At 37.8% G+C, this 24,085-nt stretch overlaps 1 long non-coding RNA gene across 1 annotated transcript in view; it reads right to left on the bottom strand.

Annotated features, from left to right (window-relative positions):
- Positions 1-24,085, bottom strand: part of LOC131179898 (uncharacterized) — a 117,306-nt gene continuing 93,221 nt past the window's right edge. Inside the window, exon 3 of the long non-coding RNA XR_009148830.1 lies at positions 1-221. This is a non-coding gene — a long non-coding RNA (uncharacterized LOC131179898). The remainder of the gene's footprint in view (positions 222-24,085) is intronic.

The raw sequence follows: 24,085 nt of genomic DNA, 5'->3' as shown, positions 1-24,085 counted from the left end.
TAATAATAAATGGGAGCTCAGCTCCCTCATCCAATCCATCAAAACAGACTTAAAATATTAAGTTTACAGGTCCAACATGAATATAATATTACAGACCAAATTCAAATAATTACTGCTAACACATGCGGAAATTCTAGGAGTAATTAAAATTACACAATATTGATAAACAACCTGCGAGGTAAAAAGGCAGGTTAACCCAGAACAAAATATCCTCCTGTGGCCTGTAAAAATTTTTGAACAGGAGTGAGCGTTCGACTCAGAGAGTAAAATATCAATCTTAACTATAATCTCTATAACTATCTGAAACTAATGCAACCTGTAGAGTGAAATGCAACATACACAACATTTTCACATCATAACATCAAAAAGGTAATTTGGAGCACTCACACACCCTGTAGTATCAATCATAACATATGGGAGATCCTATCTGACTCTCTTAAATCCAACACGTGCCCGAATTACTCAAGCTCGGACTTCCACTTAATAACCAAATCGAGGGTCCCATAATTACTCAAGCCGTGACTACCCCTCGAAGGAACGTCCCTGAATTACTCAAGCCGTGACTACCCCGTCCTTTCCATAGTCCACACCACATCACACGCACGCCAACGCACGCACACTGCTCCAAATTACCACAACAACATCCATGGTACATCAACAGTTATGAATGCAACATAAATCGTGCCTAGAGTTTAACTACATAAATATATGCATATAAGTGATGCATGGGCATGCTGAATATATAATAATATCGAAATTACAATTAAAATTAATATTTTACTCACAAACTTGACGATAAATTACTGTGGCGGCTGGGCGGAGGAAGAAGGTTGTCCCGGCTCACCTGACAATTACATTATATCTATTTAATAAATTTGACTCAATACAAACAAAGAAAAAGATCAAGTACGTCCTAAGTCGTGCCGAAAATCGTGAAGTCTCCCTATACCTAGGACCTACCCAACTGCAAAGGGCTAAAAACGCACTTCTATATTCACAATCCATATATCAACAGTTCAATCATATCACACAGCCCCTCCTGGGCCCATCAAATCAATCATCCATCACAATACGCAAAATTTCAATTTAGTCCTTATTATTGATCATTTTTGCAAAAATTGCCCAAACAAGCTCTAAAAATTATAAAACTTTGCCCCGCGGTCCTTAGCAATATTACTAAACTATTGCAAAAAGAATCGTAATTTTCTAAGCTACCACGAATATTTTATGGATTTTTAATCCTATTAAGCACTAGAAAATTACGTAAAAACAAGGTTCGGGTTTACCTTTGCCGATTCGACTTGAGGCAGCTCGGGGCGTCACGAAAATGGGGCTAGCCAAAACCTCGGTCCAATTCGGAGACTTTTCCGTGCAGTGCATGCGGCCGAAATTTGCGGACTGGTCAATCGCCGAATTTCGCGAATCGAGGATACCTACGAAGCCCATAACACGGGGTTAGTACATAAATTTTTCAGAATTTTCTAAGCTCATTTAATGCTCGAAAATACACTGCGAAATTTCGTGGGACCCACTGAAAGCGGTGTCGAAAAAATTCGAAATTTATGTCGTTGCGAAGCTCTCGGCGAATGGAGCGTCTTTGGTGGCCTCGGTTTTCTCGTGGGATTCACGATTTTCGAGAAATCTAGCCCAAAAGTCGAAATGGGCTAAAATCTTCCCGAGCAAAAATCGGACAAACCGCTCGATGGATTTCGGCGTTCTTGGTGTCTATGGAAAGCTCTCGCCGAGTAGATGATTTTAGACATAAGACCCGGTCCCATCGGTGGCCGGATCGGCGGTTGGCCGGAGCGGAAGCGGCGAGCGCGCGAGGAGGAGGAGAGAAAAGAAAGAGAAAAGAGAGGGGACGGCGGAGAAGAAAAAGGAAAGGGAGCGGTTCGATTCGACCGGTCCGATCCGATCGGGTTCGATTCGGTTCGATTGAATACAAAATTTTGAATTTTACTCGCCTCGGGACCAGCGAGGTCCAAAAATTCCGAAAAAATTTCGTAAAACTCAGAAAAATACGTAGACTCCAAATATATTTTTAGTTTTGCCACGTGGTCTTTAAATTAATTTTTAAAAATCATCAAAGTTTATATTTTCCGAAAATCGAACCCGATTTTTAAAATCCGAAAAATCTCAAAAAAATTCCTAAAATTTAAATAAAATTAAAATACCAAAATGCTCATAAAAATTAAAATTTCGGGGTGTTACAAGTACGCCCGACTCTACATTCGAGAAATAGTCAGATTGCATGGAGTTTCGGCTTCCATAATATCTGACAGAGGGCCCCAGTTCACTTCTCAGTTTTGGAGGAAGTTGCAGGAGGCACTTGGCACACAGTTGAACTTTAGTATGGCTTTCCACCCTCAGACAGATGGACAATCTGAAAGGACAATCCAAACACTGGAAGACATGCTTCGCATGAGTGTTTTGGATTTTGGAGGTCAATGGGATGATCAGCTAGCTTTGGTGGAGTTTGCTTACAACAACAGTTACCATTCCAGCATAGGGATGGCACCCTATAAGGCACTATATGGAAGAAAGTGTAGGTCTCCTCTGTGTTGGACGGAAATGGGAGAAGCGAAGGTGCATGATGTAGACCTAGTGCAATACACTTCAGAGGTAGTTCCTTTAATCAGGGAACGATTAAAAACAACTTTCAGTAGGCAAAAGAGTTATGCAGACCCCAGACGGAGGGATGTGGAGTTTGCAGTAGGCGACTATGTATTCCTGAAGGTTTCTCCAATGAAGGAAGTCATGAGATTTGGAAAGAAGGGCAAGTTGGCACCTCGGTATATCGGACCTTTTGAGGTTACTGATAGAGTTGGAGCAGTTGCCTACCGGTTGGAGCTACCACCCAACCTTTCTCATGTTCATCCTGTGTTTCACATCTCCATGCTCAGGAAATACATTCCAGATCCTTCTCATATACTACAGCCGGATGTAATAGAGTTAAAAGAGAACTTGACATTTGAGGAGCAACCTGTAGCCATAGTGGACTACCAAGTGAGACAGCTAAGATCAAAACAGATCCCTATGGTTAAGGTTTTGTGGAGGAGTCAGTCAGTGGAAGAGTGTACCTGGGAGTCAGAACGGGACATGTGTAGCAAGTACCCTTATCTGTTCAATGTGTAATCTTGTACTTTATTTTGCCTTGTGTAAAATTCGAGGACGAATTTTTTGTAAGGGGAGAAGAATGTAACACCCCAAAATTTTAAATTTTATTATTTTATGAGTATTATTGATATTTTAATTTTATTTAAATTTTAAGAAATTATTTGAGATTTTTCGGATTTTAAATCGGGTTCGATTTTCCGAAAATATAAACTTTGATGATTTTTAAAAATTTATTTAAAGACCACGTGGCAAAACTAAAAATATATTTGGAGTCTATGAATTTTTCTGAGTTTTCTAGAATTTTTTTGAAATTTTTTGACCTCGTTTTCGGTCCCGAGGCAGAGTAAAAATTAAAAAATTTTGTATCTTGAATCGAACCGAACCGGATCGGATCAGACCGATCGAATCGAACCGGCCTTTTCTTTTTCTTCCTTCTTCCTCCCCGCGCGTCCCGACCCCTCTCCCTTTCTCTCTCTTTTTCTCTCTCCTCCCTCCTCCCCTTGCTGCGCCGCCACCTCCTGCCACCCGCTCGTAGGCGCGCCTCACCCCTCCCCACGGCCGCGCTGGAAAGCCAAAAACGGCTCCACGCAGCGCGCGCACACGAGAGCAACCATTCATCTTCCCTGCCAAAATCCGGCCGATTCGGCCACCAATCGGACCGGGTCTTGTGTCTAAACTCATCTACTCGTCGAGAGCTTTCCATAGACACCAAGAACACCGAAATCCATCGAGCGGTTTGTCCAATTTTTGTCCGGGAAGTTTTAGCCCATTTTGACTTTTGGGCTAGATTTCTCACAAACTGTAAACCCCACGAGAAAACCGAGAGTACCAGAGCGCTCCACTCATCGAGAGCTTCGCGGCGACATAAATTTCAAATTTTTCGACACCGTTTTTCGGTGGATCCCACGGAACTTCGCAGTATTTTTTCGAGCATTAAATGAGCTTAGAAAATTCCGTAAAATTTATGTACTAACCTCCATGTTGTGGGCTTCGTGTAGGTATCCTCAATTCGCGAAAATTCGACAGTTGTCTAGATTTGTGAATTTCCGGCCAAACAGACCTGTTACCAGAAAAGTCTCCAAATTGGACCGAGGTTTTGGCTACCCCCCCATTGTCAGATGTCCCGAGCGCGTCCCTGAAGTCGGAATCGGCAAAGGTAAACCCGAACCTTGTTTTTTCGTAATTTTCTAGTGCTTAAATAGGATTAAAAATCCATAAAATATTCGTGGTAGCTCAGAAAATTATGATTCTTTTTGCAATAGCCTAGTAATATTGCTAAGAACCGCGGGGCAAAGTTTTAGAATTTTTAGAGCTTGTTTGGGTAGTTTTTGCAAAAATGATCAATTATAAGGATCAAATTGAAATTTTACATATTGTGATGGATGACTGATTTGATGGGCCCAGGAGGGGCTGTGTGATGTGATTGAATTGTGGATATATGAGTTGCGAATATAGAAGTGTGTTTTGAGCCCTTTTGCAGGTTGGGTAGGTCCTAGGTATAGGGGAGACTCTGCCGGATTTTCAGCATGACTTAGGACGTATTTGGTCTTTTCTTGATTTGTATTGAGTCATTTGTATTAAATAATTGTAATATAATTGTCAGGTGAGCCGGGACAGCCTTCTTCCTCCGCCCAGCCGCCACAGTGACCGTTGTCAAGTCTGTGAGTAAAATATTAATTTTAATTGTAATTTCACTATTATTATATGTTCAAGCATGCCCATGCATCACTTATATGCATATATCTATGTAGATAAAATTTAGGCACGATTTATGTTGCATTCATAACTGTGAAAGTGCCATATATGTTGTTGTGGTAATTTGGAGCAGTGTGCGTGCGTTGGCGTGCGTGTGATGTGGTGTGGACTATGGATAGGACGGGTAGACACGGCTTGAGATCTTCGCTGGGACCCGGTCCTTCGGGGTAGACACGGCTTGAGTTCTTCGCTGGGACCCCGATTTGGTTATTAAGTGGAAGTCCGAGCTGAGTTCTTCGCTGGCACAGTTGGAATTAAGAGAGCTGTATAGGGGATCAGCTCCCATATATATTATGATTGATATTACTGGGTGCGTGAGTGCTCCAAATTACCTTTTTGATGTTATGATTTGAGATTATTGCTGGTGTTGCATTTCACTACAGGGTGCATTAATTTTAGATAGTTATATAGATTATGGTTAGAATTGATATTTTACTCTCTGAGTCGAACGCTCACTCCTGTTCAATATTTTATTCAGGCTACAGGAGGATTTTATTGTGGTTAACCTGCTTTTCTCTTTCGCAGGTTGTTTATCAATATTTGTATAATTTTATTTACTCCTAGAATTTCCGCATGTGTTAGAAATATTAATTGATTCGGGTCTGTAATATAAATTGTTATGTGGACCTGTAAAATTACTATATGCATGTTTGATGGACTGGATGAGGGAGCTGAGCTCCCATTTATCTTTATGTTGATATGAGTATGTGGAGGGTGAGCTGAGCTCCCCAATTGATGATATATTTTGTTTACAGGTCGAGTGAGTCAAAAACTCCCCGCTGAAAGATCCACTTTATGGCCGGACTCCGTCCGGTTGATTTCTTGATATTGGGCCCAAATGGGCCTTAGAGTTGGGTTAGTGAATAGTTAGGCTTACTACGGGCCTCGGGGGCTTTAGGCTGGCCCAGGTCCTAGTGCCGGTGCGGCCCATAGGTTGGGTCATGACACAGGCACCTTACAAATCTATAACCCAACGCTAGGGCCACGTACAGGGGTACCATGGCCACCGCCACACCTTATAAACATCTTCCCACCCTATCATTTTTCTTGCAAAATTTTGTTTCTTTCTTCAAGATATGTCAACCCTCTTCAAAGAACGGACCCTGCCCTTCCCTATTTAAGGTTTTGCAAGTACTACTGAGGAGAAAGTAGCTAGGTTAAGTATTTATATGCATGCAAGAGGTCATCGATCGACCGAGAATTGCTTTTTGTGCTTTTTTCTAAATAGGTGAGTTTGGAAAAAATAAGCACTAAAAGGATAATTTACAAAATATTTATTAAAGAGGGGTATTTTTACCAGGTAGATTAAATAATAAAGAAGACGCAGTTTTAAACGCATCTATATCTAGTCGCTGATTGGCAAAAAGCCACGAAACACTACTTAGAGCAGCGATTAGCATCACCACTCCAGTGATTTTTGCATGGGTCAGCTTAGTCGCTATTCTAAGTAGCAACCAGATCAAAGAATAACAAGGCATTTAAAAGGATGTTTGTCTTAGGTTATAAGCCAATGAAACCAGCTTATAAATTGTAAAAATAAATTTATTATTTTATAAGCCAATAAAAATAAGTTTGAGAACCAACTTTTCATTTTAATACTTATAAATTTTGTGTTTATAAGCTAATTTTACCCGGTAATTACCATATAATCATTTTTCAATTTTTTAAAATTTTACCATATATCTCATTTAGTATCTTTTTAATAATTTTAATAATAAATGTCTTTATAAGCTATTTTTTTATTAAACATGTTAACTGTTTATCAATTATTTATAAACATTTTAACTAAATATATAATTACTTAAAATTTTAAATGTTTATAAATTGATTTTTAAAAGTTAAGTCAAATAACTGGCTAAAAGATATTAAAAAATAAATAAAACATAATGATGAGGCAACTACCTTTCTAATTATATGGGCAAAATGATTCTCACTCTCTCGCATAGAAAAAATTATATAATGAAATCAATATGTGTACAATGGTTTCATTATAACCATTGATTGTGATGAGTCTTATGTAAGTTATACCATAATTAATAATTATAATGAAACTGTTGTATTTATAATGATCGTACCAAAAAAAAATTCCCTAACGTGACATTTTCTCCAAAGCAGGGAAGTGCTCTTTCTTAAAAAAGAAAAAATTCGCTCACTCTTAATGTTATTAAGCAATAACAATTTTGTTATAATAGAAGTCAAGAGAGCAAAATAGAGTATAACTCCACTTCAGAACATGTTAGATTCAACTTTGTATTGTGTATGTTTATATTTTAATCAATAGATTACAAAGCAAGGTCTAAAATTAGAAACTAGATGTAGTCATTGATAAGAATCGCATCTTGTTCTTCATTTCGTCCTATCCGACAAAAAAAAAATAGTCTTTTTAATATATATTTTGTAAGTCACTTTTTTATGTGTTTTTTCCTTTAAACTCATCTGTTTAGAAAAAAAGCCCTTGTTTTTTCTTTTTTTTTTTTTTTCTTTGATAGAGATGACATCGGGTTGGTGGCTGTATTCGATTCTATGTCATGCACTCTTGAAGGTGTGACCTAATAATAAGGCTTTATAGTGCATGAAAATGTGATGCTGCTTTCACAAATGGGTTTTAATTTTATTGGAGAATTATATCCCTATATTAAAAGTTACCTTTCTATATATAAGACGCATAGATTACTTCTTATTTAACTTATATTATTATTCTATTTAGTTTTAGTGACTTTCTCTTTTGCAACCATTTAAGCATTATATTTTGTTCGTGAACGTAATATCCTAACAATCAAAACACTTAAATTATTGTCTTCTTCTTTATCTATTGTCAATAAACTTTCATACTAATATGTGTTCTCTGTTATGTTTGTGTGTGTGTTCAACAATTAATTTATCGTTCTATAGAGAATAAGGAATGAGGCTCTAACTATTATTCCACCCACCTTTGCAAATAGGGTTTAAGTTTTTTTTGTTGTTTTTCCTTTTATTTATTCTCTCCATTATTCCAAAGTGGAGTTTTCAGAGGCAGAGGCCAAACAACACTCATGCTTAATTCCTAGCCATCATTTTGAGATAGTGACATTTACACATTCAAATGCAACATCAATTGATTTGCATGATATAACCTAACAAACATAGGAAACAATATATATTTTAAGAGATTAAGAAAGCAAAATTTGGCTTAGTGTTGTGTATTATAAGAATTAATGAAGTTATGCAGTGTTAGTGTTCTAGGTCGGGTGTATTGATTGATCTAATGATCGGGGTTAGTTAGTAGGATATTTTCATACTAAATTTTTTCTAATTTATCTTTCTATTAATAATATGAATTGCCTAAAAAAACAAATTAATTAATAGTAAGATATTAAAGTTGTTTTGCACCATCATAATTTGATATCTAAATCAAAGGCAGCATTGGAATATCATGTCATGTTCGCTGATTAGTGACGCTAATAATTAAACTAATGAGTGCTAATTGAAGCTTAATATCTCTTGTAATGCAAGCTTTTAGAGGATTCAATTATTTCTCCTTTTTTTTCTGTCTTGAACTAAATAAAAGTAACATGTTGTATGGATATGGTATATACTTAATATGATATCTGATAAGCACATAGAATAAGTTCCATTATTATGTAGGCTTAGCAGCTTGAATGTAATCCTGTTGACTAGAAATCCATCAAATGCTTTGCATTAATGGACAACTCATTATATTCCTCTTTAAAGGCTGTTGATGGGATGATATCTGTGTGGCAATAGAATTTGGTTTCGATTCTCTGGAGCTAAGTGATTGAGTTGATAGGTTTTCTTTCTTTCTTTTCTTCTTGTTCCCCTGTTTGATGGCTAGATCAATGCATTTTATATCATGTCTGGATTATGAAATTTTTATCTAGATCTGATTTATTGTGGACCCAAAATATAATATGTATGATAAGAATCACATATAAAATAAGAAAGTTCACATAGATCAGGTCTAGGTAAATCTTTTTCTCTTATCCTATTGATATGTGAGACGAGAGATATGAGCAATCTCTTTGCAATTGAGGAATGTAACACAAATTTACCTGTTTAATATTCAAGGTAATTTAATATTATATCTAGAGTTCTTGAAGCCGTTGAGATGGAATATATATATATATAGGGGGTAATCTCAATTAATTTTTCTCTTTTCGAGCTTTTGTTCAGCTATATCAACAAGATTTTAAGTTAATTGATGAGATATAAATTGGTAAAGCTAATGGCCTAATTCTAAAATAATGATAATAAGCTAGATATTATTATATTTATGTGCATGAGAATCCGCATTTTTGTACTTGTAAGTGTTAACAATATTGTTTTCAGTAAAAGTAGCTTCTGCTTTATGTTTATGATACAAGTGTACAAGTTGCCTTACCTAAATATATCAATAATAATATGATACTCTTATTAAAAATATAATATGATTCTTAAGTAAGTATTTTATTTTTAGTTAATTTATCAGTAACAATTTAATCCCATTGAAATTAGAAAAATCTAATGGAAAAAACTTATAGAAGGAAATTGAGAAGTAAAAATTGGAAAATGGAAAATTAGTAAAAGGAAAAGATAACTGATAAAAGAAAAGAGAAAGACCAAACAGTGCCTTATTTGTTTTTTAAACGTGATTGTAACTAAATGTAAAATTGATCAGTATAATTATTTATACAATGTTTCTTTTGTATGAATATCATGGCTTTTAATTTGTGTGCACTTTAGCCTTTAAATTTGTTATTTTTATGTGAATTGAATTTTGAATATATCTTTATGAACTCCAATTGTGATCCAACTCAAAAGTTTCGTGCTACCACCCGACTGAAATAAAAGTGAGGTATGTGGTGGTAGCGTTGTATAGTATAAATATTGTAATATTCTGTCCTTTACAGTAGAATTATGAGATATTTGAGAAATACATTTGAGAGTTCTGAGTGATTGTATCTTACTCTTTTTATTATAGTGAAACTTTTTCTTTTGTCTTGCCCATGGGTGTAGATCTTATGGTCGAACCATGTAAATTTTATATTATTTTTCTTCTCTTTTTTTTTTATTGTGTGTGATTGTGCAATTGTGCACATTCCTTAGATTTGCGTACCTGCTGTAACAAAATCGATAAAAGATTCAATCCATCTTTTAGATAATTTGTAGGTAATTAAGACTCTATTTGTTTTGTAGAAAATATTTTTTTTAAAAACATCTTTTAATTTGCATTAACGTTTTAGATATTCAAGAAAATAGGCCAATTCCTAATCAAAGGAAAAATTAAGCTTTTTTTAAGGAAAATGATTTTTTCAAGAAGAAGTCATTTTCTAGACTTAGCCAATCTTAATGTAAATACATTTATATATACATACAATTAGTTTAACATTGCAATCAAATACTATAAAATATTTTTTGAAAAAATAATTTCTGTGAAAAATATTATTTTTGTATAAGTTATTTTCCACGAAATAAACAGAGACTAAGGCTCTCTTTATTTTACAGAAAATATGTAACACCCCAAATTTTATTATTTATGAGTATTTTTGATATTTTAATTTTATTTAAATTTTAGGAATTTTTTTGAGATTTTTCGGATTTTAAAAATCGGGTTCGATTTTTCGAAAATATAAACTTTGATGATTTTTAAAAATTAATTTAAAGACCACGTGGCAAAACTAAAAATATATTTGGAGTCTACGTATTTTTCTGAGTTTTACGGAATTTTTTCGAAATTTTTGGACCTCGCTTTTGGTCCGAGGCGAGTAAAATTCATAATTTTGTATTTGGTATCGAACCGGCTGTATCGAATCGACCGGATCGGACCGGTCGAATCGAACCGCTCCTTTCCTTTTTCTTCTCCCGCGCGTCCCCTCTCTTTCTCTTTTCTTTTCTCTCTCCTCCTCGCGCTGCCGCTCCAGTTTCTCCGGCCAAATCCGGCCGATCCGGCCACCGATTGGACCGGGTCTTGTGTCTAAAATCATCTACTCGGCGAGAGCTTTCCATAGACACCAAGAACGCCGAAATCCATCGAGCGGTTTGTCCGATTTTTGCTCGGGAAGATTTTAGCCCATTTCGACTTTTGGGCTAGATTTCTCAAAAACCGTGAATCCCACGAGGAAACCGAGGCCACCAGACGCTCCATTCGCCGAGAGCTTCGAACGACATAAATTTTGAATTTTTCCGACACCGCTTTTGGTGGGTCACACGGATCTTTGAAGTGTATTTTCAAGCTTTAAATGAGCTTAGAAAATTCTGAAAAATTTATGTACTAACCCCGTGTTACGGGCTTCGTGTAGGTATCCTCGATTCGCTGAAATTTGACAGTTGACCGGGTCTGCAAATTTCAGGCCAGACAGACCCGTTACCCGAAAAGTCTCCGAATTGGACCGAGGTTTTGGCTAGCCCCCCATTGTCAGACGTCCCGAGCGCCCTCAAGTCGGAATCGCAAAGGTAAACCCAACCTAGTTTTTACGTAATTTTCTAGTGCTTAAATTGGATTAAAATTCCATAAATTATTCGTTGTTGCTTATAAAATTACGATTCTTTTGCAATAGCTTAGTAATATTGCTAAGGACCGCGGGCAAAGTTTTATAATTTTTAGAGCTTGTTTGGGCGTTTTTGCAAAAATGATCAATAATAAGGACTAAATTGAAATTTTGCGTATTGTGATGGATGATTGATTTGATGGGCCCAGAGGGGTTGTGTGATATGATTGAACTGTTGATGTATGGATTGTGAGTATAGAAGTGCGTTTTTAGCCCTTTTGCAAAGTTGAGTAGGTCCTAGGTATAGGGAGACTCACGGATTTTCTGCACGACTTAGGACGTAATTGGTCTTTTTCTTTATTTGTATTGAGTCGATTGTATTAAATAAATGTAATATGATTGTCGTGAGCCGATAGCCTTCTTCCTCCGCCCACCCGCCACAAAGAATTTGTCGTCAAGTCTGTGAGTAAAATATTAATTTTAATTATAATTTCAATATTATTATATGTTCAAAGATGCCCATGCATCACTTATATGCATATATTTATGTAGTTAAACTCTAGGCACGATTTATGTTGCATTCATAATCGTGATGTACCATGGATGTTGTTGTGGTAATTTGGAGCAGCAGCGTGCGTTGGCGTGCGTGTGATGTGGTGTGGACTATGGAAAGGACGGTAGTCACGCTTGAGTAATTCTGGACCCGTTCCTTCGAGGGGTAGTCACGGCTTGAGTAATTCTGGGACCCTCGATTTGGTTATTAAGTGGAAGTCCGAGCTTGAGTAATTCACCGCACTGTTGGATTTAAGAGAGTCAGATAGGGGATCAGCTCCCATATGTTATGATTGATACTACAGGGTGTGTGAGTGCTCCAAATTACCTTTTTGATGTTATGATGTGAAAATGTTGTGTATGTTGCATTTCACTCTACAGGTTGCATTAGTTTCAGATAGTTATAGAGATTATAGTTAAGATTGATATTTTACTCTCTGAGTCGAACGCTCACTCCTGTTCAAAAATTTTTACAGGCCACAGGAGGATATTTTATTCTGGGTTAACCTGCTTTTATCCTTCGCAGGTTGTTTATCCATGTTTGTGTAATTTTATTTACTCCTAGAATTTCCGCATGTGTTAGCAGTATTTATTTGAATTTGGTCTGTAATATTTTTATCATGTTGGACCTGTAAACTTAAATATGTTATGCATGTTGATGGATTGGATGAGGGAGCTGAGCTCCCATTTATTTTATGTTGATGAGTATGTGGAGGGTGAGCTGAGCTCCCCAATTGAGTATTTATTGTGTTTACAGGTCGGGTGAGTCAAAAACTCCCCGTTGGAAAGTCCATTTTATGGCCGGACTCTGTCCGTTTGGTTTCTTGAATTTGGGCCCAATGGGCCTTAGAATTGGGTAAATGAACAGTTAAGGCTTACTACGGGCCTCGGGGGCTTTAGGCTGGCCCAGGTCCTAGTGCCGGTCCGGCCCATAGGTTGGGTCGTGACAAATGTGGTATCAGAGCTTAGGCTCCAGATTCCTAGGGAAAAGTTGTCTAAAGTGTTGGGAAAAGTCTAATAGGAGTCACATGCGGAAAAATAGGGTCCATATTCGTCTTGCATTGTCGTCTTTGCTTCTAGTTTCTGCTTCATATATTGTGTGTAAATATGAGTCTATAGAGCTGTGCAATGTGCAATTTTGAATTTTGTGGGCTAATGCTGCTGAATTTCAGGAAAATGCGTAGAAGCAAGAGAGCCGCCATCGCACTGTAACTGATGTGCTCGACGAGGTGTCAAGACAGATGAGGCGCCGCCCAGGAGGCGGGGTAGGAGGCCTAGAGTCGCTCAAGTAGAAGAGCAGCTACCCACGCTCAAGAACTTTTCATGGCACAGTGGTCCCATGGACCCCATGGCGGCTACTCTAGCCGGGTCTGCAGAGAACCATCGACATGATGGCGCAAAGATATGGTCCACCCTCCACAGCAGCAGATCCACCGCACCAAGAGGGGAACCTTACAAGCAGATCATAAATTTTAAGAAGTTAGTGCTCGTACCTATGATGTGTCGACGATGCATATCGGTTTTTGGATTCTGTGAGACAGCAGAATGTAATTACGATTGACTGATAGAAGATTGATAGAATGTATGCAGCACGTCATGGGGCCCATGCCTAGGCAATGGATGAATGACTACGTGTTACCCCGGATGGAGGGTTTGACATGGGCTCAGTTTGTGGAACTTTTTATTAATCGGTTTGTGCGTAAAGCTTCAGAGATCGAAAGCGGTGGGCCTTTGAGGCCTTAAGACAGAATGGCGTGTCCAGTAGATGAATATGCTCTGCAATTCGAATTGAGCAGATATGCCCCTACAGCAGATCTACAGAGACTATGAAGGTGAAAAGATTCCTAAAGGGGCTTGACAGAGGTATGCGAACTGGCCATGATGTCGGATCGCCTTTTGATGTGGTGGTTGATCGAGCTGCATGATTGAGATTAGCTATGCCGTGGATGACAATGGAAGAGCAAAGAAAACAGAGCAGAGGGTTCCTCGTGTGTCCCTTCCATGGGTACTCCTGATGGTGGCTGTGGTAATTACAGAGGAAAGGGTAGGAGCAAGAGAAGTGGTTTCGCATAATCACCACGAGGATCTGCACTGTGGTACACGGATCCAGAAGGGTGGCCATTCGTACATGAGTTCTGGTCCAGTTCAGATCCTCCTTGGCACCTTGTGCACAGTGTGGAAGAGGACATTCAGTACCTTGTTTGATGGGATCAGGAGTATGCTTCAGGTGTGGCCAACCGGTCACTTTGCTAGAGAATGCCCCATGTTCAGCGAGCCACAGATGGGGTCACAGGGTTCTGTTGCGAATGTTCCTCGACAGTTGTATCCGGGTGCTTCCAACATGGCAGTGCAATGGGCTGGTACAACAGGCCGAGGACAAGGGGGACGTGGATTTGGAGGCGGATCAGAGGTAGAAGTCGATCGTGGTTCGCCACTCGGTAGGGTCAAGCTCGGTTTTCACCCTGACCCACCAGTATGCTCAAGCTTCAAATGCAGTTGTGGCAGGTATTCTTCTGGTCTGTTCTTATGAGGCTCGTGTTTTGATAGATCCGGGTGCTACGCACTCATTTGTCTCCCCTGTGTTTACCATGAGGTTGGGTAGAAACCCTACAACCTTAGAATGCCCTTTGTCAGTAGCTACCCCACTTAGTGACAACATAGATGTAGACATGGTATTTCCAGGCAGCCCAGTGGTAGTGGATGGAAAGATCCTCCCAGCAGACTTGGTTCCTCTACCAGTAATGGATTTCGATGTAACTCGGGATGGACCGTTGGCAACTCATTATGCCACCTTAGACCGCAGAACAAAGGTATACTTCCACATACCGTGTGGAAGAGTTTAGCTTTGATGGTGACAGAGCGTGGCTCCATATAATTTGGTGTCGCAATTAGTGCCGTAAAATGTTGAGGCGTGGATGCCAAGGGTATTTGGCATTGGTGAGAGATACATCCGTAGAAGGTGTCGGCATGGAAAATGTTCCCGTTGTCGAGAATTCATGGATGTCTTCCTGAAGAGCTTCAATGGTTGCCACCAGAAAGGGGAATAGAGTTCTGCATTGATGTTATTCCGGGTACAAACCCCATATCGATGCCACCTTACAGGATGGCACCAGCAGAATTGAAAGAGCTGAAGGAGCAACTACAGGAGCTCTTGGACAAGGGTTTCATACGTCCGAGCACTTCACCCTGGGGTGCTCCTGTTCTATTTGTGAGAAAGAAGGATGGGTCATTGAGGTTGTGTATCGACTATGCATACCTGAACAAGGTGATCGTGAAGAACAAGTATCCACTTCCTGATCGATGATTTGTTTGATCACCCAAGGAGCTAGATTCTTTTCAAGATAGACTGCGTCGAGCTACCATCAATTGAGAATCAGGAATGAGGACGTGTCCAAAACGGCTTTCAGGACAAGATATGGTCATTATGAGTTCTTGGTGATGTCTTTTGGACTCACTAATGCACCAGCAGCCTTCATGGACTTGATGAACAGGGTGTTCAAGCCATTTTTGGACCGTTTTGTCATCGTATTCATAGATGACATTCTGTATACCCTGACCGAGGAAGAACACGTGTGGCACTTGAGGATGGTGTTGCAGACTTTGAGGGAGCACCAGCTATACGCCAAATTTTTGAAATGTGAATTTTGGCTAGAAAGCATCTCATTCTTGGGACACGTGGTTTCTAGAGACGGTATTCAAGTGGATCCCAAGAAAATTGAAGCTGTAACTGATTGGCTTAGGCCTACAACAGTCACTGAGGTGCGAAGTTTTCTGGGTTTAGCTGGCTACTACAAGCGTTTTGTGCAAGATTTCTCCAGGATAGCGGCTCCTAACTAAGTTGACCAGAAGAATGTTCCATTCATTTGGACAGATGATCGTGAGGTGAGTTTCCGTAAGCTCAAGGAGTGTCTAACCACCGCCCGTGTTGACACTACCGTGAGTGGTGAAGGATACGCCGTACCGTGACGCCCAGAGTTGGCCTAGGGTGTGTTTTGATGCGTAATGGAAAGGTAGTGGCTTATGCTTCAAGGCACTGAAGAGGCATGAGCGTAACTACCCCACCCATGATTTGGAAATGGCGGCTGTAGTCTTTGCACTTAAAATCTGGAGACACTACCTGTACGGTGAAGTGTGCGAGATATACACCGACCACAAGAGTTTAAAGTACATCTTCCAATAGAGGGATTTAAACTTGAGACAGAGGAGATGGATGGAGCTTCTGAAAGACTATGATTGCACCATCCAGTACCACCCTGGGAAGGCCAATGTTGTGGCAGATGCCTTGAGCGTAAAATCTTTGGCGCTTTGGCGCACATTTCACAGAGAAAAGACCATTGATTCAGAAGTACATGAGTTGATGGATCAAGGTCTAATCCTAGATCTTTCGGATGAGGGGTATTGTTGGCTCACTTTTGGTGAGGCCGACTTGAGGGACAGAGTTAGAGTTTCCCAAAGACAGAGACCAACAATTGATGAAGATCATAGAAAGAGTACAAAGAAGGTGAAGGTGGTGAGTTTGGATTTGCCAATGATGGCGCCCTAGTGCAAGGTTCTAGGATATGTGTGCCCGATGTGGACAACCTCAGAATGAAATCATGCAAGAGGCACACTATACATCAGACAAGATTCCACCTGTGTTCCACCAAGATGTACCATGATGTGAAAGATAGCTACCGGTGGAATGGCATGAAGAGAGACATAGCAGACTTTGTGTCCAAGTGCTTGACTTGTCGAAGGTGAAGTTTGAACACCAGAGACCGTCATGGAAGCTGCAAGAGCTCCCTAGCCCAGAATGGAAGTGGTAAATGATTACTATGGATTTTTTGACTTGGTTGCCTCGTACCACGCGAGGATATGACTCGATATGGGTAATTGTAGACCGCTTGACCAAATCAGCTCACTTCTTACCAGAAGACTACATACTGTGGGCACAAGATGCCCGCTCTACATTCGAGAAATAGTCGATTGCATGGAGTTCCGCTTCCATAATATCCGAGAGGGCCCCGATCACTTCTCGCTTTGGAGAAAGTTGCAGGAGGCACTTGGCACACGCTTGAACTTCAAGATGCCTTCCACCCTCGTATGCACGGACAAATTGAAAGGACGATCCAAACATCGGAAGACATGCTTCGCATGAGTGTCTTGGATTTTGGAGGACGGGGATGAGCGGCTAGCTCGTGGAGTTTGCCTACAACAACGATTATCACTCCAAAGATAGGGTTGGCACCCTATGAGGCATTATATGGAAGAAAGTGTAGGTCTCTCTGTGTTGGACAGAAATGGGGAAGCGAAGTGCATGATGTAGACCTAGTGCAAGACACTTCAGAGGTAGTTCCTTTAATCGTGAACGATCGAGGACACTTTTCAAGAGGCGTAAGAGTTATGCACTGCACGGAGGGATGTGGAATTTGCAATGGCGACTATGTATTCTGAAGGTTTCTCCAATGAAGGGAGTCATGAGATTTGGAAAGAAGGGCAAGTTGGCACCTCAAGATATCGGACCTTTGAGGTTACCGATAGAGTCGAGCAGCTTGCTCACGGTTGGAGCTAACACCCAACCTTTCTCAATTTAATCCAGTGTTTCACATCTCCATGCTCAGAAATACATTCCCGATCCTTCTCATGTAATCGCAAATGGATGTGATAGAGCTAAAAGAGAACTTGACATTTGAGGAGCAGAAAGTAGCAATAGTGGACTACCAAGTGAGATAGCTCAGATCAAAACAGATCCCTATGGTTAAGGTTTTGTGGAGGAGTCAGTCAGTGGAAGAGTGCACCTGGGAGTCAGAGCGGGACATGCGTAGCAAGTACCCTTACTTGTTCAATGCATAATCATGTGTTTTATTCTGCCTTGTGTAAAAATTCGAGGACGAATTTTCTGTAAGGGGGGAAGAATGTAACACCCCAAATTTTATTATTTATGAGTATTTTTGGTATTTTAATTTTATTTAAATTTTAGGAATTTTTGAGATTTTTCGGATTTTAAAAATCGGGTTCGATTTTCCGAAAATATAAACTTTGATGATTTTTAAAAATTAATTTAAAGACCACGTGGCAAAACTAAAAATATATTTGGAGTCTACATATTTTTCTGAGTTTTACGGAATTTTTTCGGACTTTTTGGACCTCGCTTTTCCCGAGGCAGTAAAAATTCAAAATTTTGTATTTCGAATCGAACCCGAATCGAACCGACCGATCGGACCGGTCGAATCGAACCGGCTCCCTTTCCTTTTTCTTCTCCCGCGCCGTCCCTCTCTTTCTCTTTCTTTTCTCTCTCCTCCTCCCTCGCGCTGCCGCTCTAGTTTCTCGCCAACCGCCGATCCGGCCACCGATTGGACCGGGTCTTGTGTCTAAAATCATCTACTTAGCGAGAGCTTTCCATAGACACCAAGAACGCCGAAATCCATCGAGCGGTTTGTCCGATTTTTGCTCGGGAAGATTTTAGCCCATTTCGACTTTTGGGCTAGATTTCTCGAAAACCGTGAATCCCACGAGGAAACCGAGGCCACCAGTACGCTCCATTCGTCGAGAGCTTCGCAACGACATAAATTTCGAATTTTTCCGACACCGTTTTTCGGTGGGTCCCACGGAACTTTGCAGTGTATTTTCGAGCATTAAATGAGCTTAGAAAATTCTGAAAATTTTATGTACTAACCCCCGTGTTATGGGCTTCGTGTAGGTATCCTCAATTCACGGAAATTGACGCTTGACCGGTTCGCAAATTTCGCCGCATGGACCGTGACCGGAAAAGTCTCCTAATTAGGCCGTGGTTTTGGCTAGCCCCATTATCGACGCCCCAGCGCTCAAGTCGGATTCGGCAAAGGTAAACCCGAACCTAGTTTTTACGTAATTTTCTAGTGCTTAAATAGGATTAAAAATCCATAAAATATTCGTGGTAGCTTAGAAAATTACGATTCTTTTTGCAATAGCTTAGTAATATTGCTAAGGACCGCGGGGCAAAGTTTTATAATTTTTAGAGCTTGTTTGGGCAGTTTTTGCAAAAATGATCAATAATAAGGACTAAATTGAAATTTTGCGTATTGTGATGGATGATTGATTTGATGGGCCTGGGAGGGGCTGTGTGATATGATTGAACTGTTGATGTATGGATTGTGAGTATAGAAGTGCTTTTAGCCCTTTTGCAGTTGGGTAGGTCCTAGGTATAGGGAGACTCACCGGATTTTCTACGACTTAGACGTAATTGGTCTTTTTCTTTATTTGTATTGAGTCGATTGTATTAAATAAATGTAATATGATTGTCAAGTGAGCCGATAGCCTTCTTCCTCCGCCCACCGCCACAAAGAATTTGTCGTCAAGTCCGTGAGTAAAATATTAATTTTAATTATAATTTCGATATTATTATATGTTCAAAGATGCCCATGCATCACTTATATGCATATATTTATGTAGTTAAACTCTAGGCACGATTTATGTTGCATTCATAATCGTTGATGTACCATGGATGTTGTTGTGGTAATTTGGAGCAAGGTGCGTGCGCATGCGCGTGTGATGTGGTGTGGACTATGGAAAGGACGGGTAGTCACGCTTGAGTAATTGGGACCTGTTCCTTCGAGGGGTAGTCACGCTTGAGTAATTACCGGGACCCTCGATTTGGTTATTAAGTGGAAGTCCGAGCTTGAGTAATTCGGCACTGTGTTGGATTTAAGAGAGTCAGATAGGGATCACCCCATATGTTATGATTGATACTACAGGTGTGTGAGTGCTCCAAATTACCTTTTTGATGTTATGATGTGAAAATGTTGTGTATGTTGCATTTTACTCTACAAAGTTGCATTAGTTTGAGATAGTTATAGAGATTATAGTTAAGATTGATATTTTACTCTCGAGTCGAACGCCACTCTGCTCAAAAATTTTTACAGCCACAGGAGGATATTTTATTCTGGGTTAACCTGCTTTTATCCTTCGCAGGTTGTTTATCCATGTTTGTGTAATTTTATTTACTCCTAGAATTTCCGCATGTGTTAGCAGTATTTATTTGAATTTGGTCTGTAATATTTTTATCATGTTGGACCTGTAAACTTAAATATGTTATGCATGTTGATGGATTGGATGAGGGAGCTGAGCTCCCATTTATTTTATGTTGATGAGTATGTGGAGGGTGAGCTGAGCTCCCCAATTGAGTATTTATTGTGTTTACAGGTCGGGTGAGTCAAAAACTCCCCGTTGGAAAGTCCATTTTATGGCCGGACTCTGTCCGTTTGGTTTCTTGAATTTGGGCCCAATGGGCCTTAGAATTGGGTAAATGAACAGTTAAGGCTTACTACGGGCCTCGGGGGCTTTAGGCTGGCCCAGGTCCTAGTGCCGGTCCGGCCCATAGGTTGGGTCGTGACAAAATAACTTTTATATGAAAAATTTTTTCCATGAAAAATGTTTTTTAAAAAAAAATTTCCATTATTTGGTTGTAATATTAAATTAATGATTTGTATTTATATCATGTATGTATAAGTGTTTTCACATCTCAATAAGATCATCAAAGTTTAGAAAATAAAAAATAAAAAGAGAAAATAATTTTTCTTAAAAATAACTTAGTTTTCCTTTTGATCAGAAAAATGTTTTCTATTGACTCATTTTTCTGAATGCCTCAAACACTAGAAAATGCGATGTGAAACAAACGAAACGTAAGTGAATACATGTATTGGATCATTATGCTAAACCTAGTAATTAGAGATTGGATAGACCAAAAAGCATCAAATTGTTCTTTGCATGACCACAGTGGTATTGAAAGTAGTATATGTATTTAATATGTGAATCTAATCATACATTTCATATCTTCAGTCTATATAAATAGTGTTTAGGCATAAAAAAAAAAAATCACCAATTTATGTGATACTATTCACCCAAAAAATCCCATGTGGCAAATCAAAGTGTCAGCAAGATATAAGACGTTGTAGTCAAAATGTCAAAACTCGTCAAAACTGAGCTTTTTTGACCAAACAAGAAATGGTTTGGTCTACACTCAGACCGAACAGTTACACCATTTGCTCAACCAAACAAGCCGAACAAAACTTATATCTAACAGAGTATCAAGAAATGGAAAGCAGAACTACTGAGAGAGAATCTCAAAACCTCAATCCGAGATTATCTTCGTAATCAGAGTAACGACTATTTTTTATTAAGCCTACAAATACTAGAGAGGAACCAGAAATGAGGTACGCCTATTCGTCATTTCTAATAAACTATAATTCTGTTCTGCTTTCTTACAATTGGTTCACTGACTTGAGCGTTAGAATGATCATCTATAGGACCACCCACCTCACCTTTTGTTTGCTGCATTTCTAACACTGTCGTTTACTTTATAATTTTCTCCCATTTGAAGAAGCACACGCACATGCTCCATTATTTATTTCCTATGGAACTTTTTCATGAAAAGAGCAACTAGCTAAGCTATTTGTTCAAAGAACAAATTCCAATTTGAGTGGTCCCAGCATTAATTCCATATTTCTCTCTCTAACTATATGGATCAAGAGTCCTTGTGATAAATCAAATACCATTCTTTGGTAAGAGAGTGAAAACTGAAAACCCATGTGCAGATTTCAAATCATCTATTCAAAGAAAGAGAAGAAAGAGACTCATGAAAATAATAGCATTAATTCTGCTACTTTTTGCCTTTATATTTATATCGTCAATTGGCCTATTTGGGTCTTCCAATGCCATTGGCACCACAAGAGATGATATTGGTAGCTTTTTTCATCCTATTTCCACAAGGTTCTCATTGGACCACACATGCCAACGTATTCAACACATAATCGTTTAAATTTTGTTAGACTTGAGTTCATCTCGCATTTGATTCGTTTATCAAATTCGTGACACATTTATCAAAATTGCAGGCTTACTCGAGCCCTAATTAGTCATCTTAATTAGCTAAATTACTAAAAAAGTATTTTATAAATTTTATAATTATTATTTAAAACTCCTTTAATGATAAGTTCAATAAATCACAATAATTAAATTAATAATTATAATGACACTTTTGATTAAATTATAATGGTCACAAATTATATCTTGTTATATAATCTATGAGAAGCTTGTGAATGAATTGAGTATTATAAGCTTAAATTTGATTAATTCATTAAATAAATTTCTAGCTTTTACCCAATTGAGTTTCAAACAATTGGCAAATGGGTCAGGAAAAAAAGGATTGAAAAATTTTTGAGTTGGGACGAAGTAAGTGGTCCAAGCTAATAACATTGTGAAAGTGGGCAATGTACATGACAATATATTTCCAGGGTGGAATCGGTTTGGTTCCTAAGCCCATAATCCAATTTGGCCATTGAATTAAATTGATGACAAGTCAGCATTTGCTTTTCAATATCCACAATGAGTAATGGGTCCAGAAGAATGGCATTGACATTGTTTTCAGAAATGAACCTGTCCATTTCAATAACTTATTTTATAGACATTGTTTGCAAGAGGAATCCTGCAATAGTATTGCTGCAGTCAATGGGAAAATGAAAGTGGCAGAAGAGCATTAATATTAGGAAACTAAATTATTTTACTTTTTTTTTTTAACATGTTAATTTGCATTAAAAGGCCATAGGTAACAATGTATAAATAGGGTTTAAAACCTGCACAGCAAAAAAAAAAAGGGAAGCCCACACGTTTAATGGCGACTCCTAACAAAACAATCAACCCAATTCAATTTAACTGAACCGAACCACCACCCAAGCCCACAAACTTAGACCCAACCTCAAACCTAGAGCCCAGGGGGAAACAAGATGAGCAAGGAGCAGGGAACGCACCCATTTATGATTGCCATCTTCTCAAAATGCCAGGCAGATCGAAGCTAGCCACACAATTCAGCAATGCAAAAAGCACAAAAGTTGCTCATCCACACACAACCAGCGCTTCAACAGAACAACATATGTTTACCAAAACTGCAAACAGGGACATGAAAACTATTATACATGGAGGAGAGGGGTTGTCACAGCTCTGGCACACTATGTCGATGAGATGGCTTTCCCAGCCGTGGTGTAGAAGCAAATCTCGAAGATATTGAACGACGAGCAAATGAACCTTACCAACATGAATAGCAACTTAACAAGGACAAAGTAGACAGATCCTTCAAGTCATAGACAAAGCTCCCAAGTACCACCCACCATTACCTATTCGTCTAACACCAGCACAACTACTTCAAACACTCCAGGTGTCCAAAAGAAGCCTTCACTCGGGAGTGTCCAAAAGAAGCCTTCCCTCGGGTTTTTTTTTGGGTAATCAAAAATAAAATTTTACAAAAAAAAATGTGAGTTTAAAATTAATTATAAAAAAGGATGAATTATGCTTGGCTAAACGGGTTGAGTGTGGGACGCTAAGTATGATAGCATTTTTAAAGTTTTAAAGGAAAGCTGGAGGTTATTTTGAATAGCGTCCAGCTTTCATTTAAATAATAAAAAATTAATTAAAAAAAAATTTAAAGGTTGGACGCTACTTATAATAATGTTCAATATTTTTTTTAATTTTTAATTATTTTATTTTATATTTTAAATAAAATATAAATATTATTTTAATAAATAAAATTATAATATTTAATAATATATATTATAATATTTTTACTATAAATATTATTTTTAATTTAAAATTAAATTAAAATTAAATAAAATAAAAAATTAAAATTAAAAAAATAAATAATTAAAAAAATTTAAGAAAAATTGGATGCTAGTAGCGTCTAATTTTTTTTTAAATTTTTAATTATTTTATTTTATATTTTAAATAAATTAAAAATATTATTTTAATAAATAAAATTATAATATTTAATATTATATGTTTTAAATTTTTATTATAAATATTATTTTTTAATTTAAAATTAAATTAAAATTTAATAAAATAAAAAGTAAAATTAAAAAAATAAATAATTAAAAAAATTTAAGAAAAATTGAACACTTTTTTAAAATTTTAATTATTTTATTATTGATTATAATAATAATTATTATTTATTATTTATTTTTTTAATTTTAATTTTTTATTTCATTAAATTTTAATTTAATTTTAAATTAAAAAATAATATTTATAATAAAAATATTATAATATATAATATTAAATATTATAATTTTATTTATTAAAATAATATTTTTAATTTATTTAAAATATAAAATAAAATAATTAAAAATTAAAAAAAAAATTAGAGTAGTAGCGTTTAATTTTTCTTAAATTTTTTTAATTATTTATTTTTTTAATTTTAA

This window comes from Hevea brasiliensis, chromosome 5, assembly GCF_030052815.1.
Source record: "Hevea brasiliensis isolate MT/VB/25A 57/8 chromosome 5, ASM3005281v1, whole genome shotgun sequence".
Classification (NCBI taxonomy): Eukaryota; Viridiplantae; Streptophyta; class Magnoliopsida; order Malpighiales; family Euphorbiaceae; genus Hevea; species Hevea brasiliensis.
The sequence above is the reverse complement of the archived record's forward strand: the minus strand, read 5'-3'. Positions and strand labels throughout refer to the sequence as shown.